Source organism: Schistocerca nitens, chromosome 11, assembly GCF_023898315.1.
Source record: "Schistocerca nitens isolate TAMUIC-IGC-003100 chromosome 11, iqSchNite1.1, whole genome shotgun sequence".
In the NCBI taxonomy this organism is placed as follows: Eukaryota; Metazoa; Arthropoda; class Insecta; order Orthoptera; family Acrididae; genus Schistocerca; species Schistocerca nitens.
The window spans coordinates 155,109,634-155,112,488 of record NC_064624.1 but is presented as its reverse complement, the minus strand read 5'-3'; positions in this window follow the sequence as shown (position 1 = coordinate 155,112,488).

Here is a 2,855-nt window from a genome sequence, read left to right as displayed (position 1 = left end):
ATACCCAGAAAGATTTTATGTTGACTGGCTGGCCACAGAAGCCCAAGCACTTTCATTGAATTTCTTTACAAAGAATGTAGTGAACAGCTGTTGTACCACAGTTGTTGGAATCTGAATGTCGTTCTTAATTTTATGTTAATAAATAATACACTACTGTAAGAAGAACTTACAGGACACTCATTTTACTCATTCACTAATTATTTAGCTATAAAGAAATTCTTGAAGCTTTTTACTTTCTCTGAATTTTTGTCTGTCCCCTTGTTTTTCGTCACTTGGTTATGTAAAACTACCATGTGCCTTACACTGCTCTGTTCTTTATATACAGATCATTTCTTGATCTGAGATGCCTCAAAATGGAATGAAATGTGAGTGTGCAAAGCATTTTGGTGTTTTCATAGACTTCTCTGGACAGATTATCATTTGCCATCAAAACCATATGAGAATTTGTTTTTAGTTTTATAATACTGAAGATATCACCTAGTGAGACTGGATTGAGCTAGTGTCCCTGGTGATAACTTTATGTCTGATCAATGGAGTAGGGGGCAGGGGGTGTTGCAGTGATGGTTATTGAATGCTTCACATATTTGTTTAGGGCTACAGATGACACTATCTACATTAATATTATAGAGTAAGATTTGCATATTTTCTTAAGTGTCATTGTTAACTCGCCACATGGCTACATTCATTGCTAAAGTAGAATATGAATAGCCAGTTGCAGTTTCTTGGCTTCACAGTGTTTACTCTGCATAATGATAACAACAACAAAGCTGTTCATAGCACATAGGGACACTAGCAGCACATTTGTGATAAGTCATCTTCTTGGTCTGTGGTCCTCATTTTCGATTTTACAACATTGTAATGTATTCACACTCCAAATTGGTACTAATCCAAATCAGTTCTGGTTTCCGTTTCTGAACTTAGCTGTAAAACAGGTAAAGATTATCAAAAGTATAGAAATGTGTTAATGTGTGTTTGTTGGATCATAATAGGTTTACACCTTTTTGATACGTTTAGTGCAATAACAAATCAGTAACACATGAGGGAAAAGTTAATGTAAAATTTACACATCTCAACAGAAGTAGGTAAATTTTCAGCATTAACATACCAGTACAATCCCAAGGCTGCTGAAATGCCCAAACACGGCTTTAAATACAAACATTTGGTTCCTGCAAGTAAATCTACATTCGGTGTGCCATGTCTGTAGGGATGGCACCGTATTTAACTATATGAAGTATTTTAAGCCAATAGCTTTTCCCTTATTTTACATTTTTGTCTTAGACAGGATGCAATAAAATTAGCTTGAGTACCAAAATTTCACACATCTACTCTGAAATATACACTACAGTGGTGCACTCATGACTACATGATGTTTGAGATGTTGGGATTGTGAACCCATACCTGGTACTGCAGAATAGCAACTCTTTCAATGTGGATGACAATACATAGAAGGTAAATACCTCCTGGTGGTTTTGTAAAGGTGCAGCAGCCCAACATCTTAATCTTTCACATATATCTTTTTAACTACATTTTCAATCCATGTAATTCCCTTGAGGTTCATTGGAGAATGATTAACTTTTCTCTCAATTTATAGTACCCATTCCAACCAAAATTTGTGTGACATTCATCATAGCCAGTCTACTGCCACTACATCTATTGCAGGTCAACATTATTTGATGCTCAGCACTTCACATGACATGCAAATATTAAATTGGTAGAAAGAACTGTCCTACAACTTAAACATTAACTGGGCTCACTCATGTGAGTGTGGGATTCTCAAAAGCAATTCACTATCAATGGTGCTACATAACATATGACTGATGCAAAACTATTTTTTTAACCACTTGTCAGAAACAAGGTACAGTACTACCTACCCTGCCTTATAAATGTGAAGAGGACTGTTCCATGACAAACAAAATCCATCCGATTACCAGTTCTGTTAAAAAATACATTTACTCCAAAGCTTCATTCTTGTTTTAAGAAGTGCTGGAACTGAACAAATGTTACCTCACCTAAATTTTCAGCTTCTAGTTAACCTTGAAAACTATTTTATTTAAAGCATTGGAAAGGCATATAGTAACTTGTATGAAGAACTATGTTTCTTGAGCCAATACATTGCAATAGCTGTTATTCAATGTAATTGTTAAGGTCCCCAGGCTGACGTTTTAATTGCTGTCTCCTATTACTCGAAAACCCTAAATGTTGCTTTCTTATGGAAAATAGACATGCGGATACAGATTCAAGAGATAAATAGAAGTCTCAGTTACAAGAAGTATGTTTTAACAATATTTTCTAATAGAACGAAAAAGGAGTACCAGAATGACAAAATTTATAATAGAGTGACTTACATTCCTTGACTTATGAGATTGCACATAATTCAGTATATGTTGGCTGTGCTGCAATTTGAGACAGATTGGCTAGGCCATTAAAATATAGCCTTCATATTAACAACTTCCTTTGTAGTTTACTGCAAAAGAATCCCCCAAAATTACATTTTTAAAATTTAGATAGTAAAATATTTAAGGCATGTATCTTCTATATCTTTTTGTTTCCCATTAATTCCTCTCCATAACAAATTTTCTGGAAATGGGTGTGCTGAATTATTGTGTTATGAGACCAATGTAATAAACTATTACAAAAATTATGTTTATGTATGAAATAGAGTAAAATTGTTGTATAATGGTTCTTGGTCTTTGTCATCAAAGTGATAAAATAAAGCCAGACTAACTGCCCTAGATTCAAAATTGATGCCCAGGCATTGTGTGCACATAGTACCCATCCAGGAAGCAAGACAAAAATGTGCAGTAACAGTTGCTAAACATCTTCATTTAGCTGAACAGCAATCGTCAATCTGAATT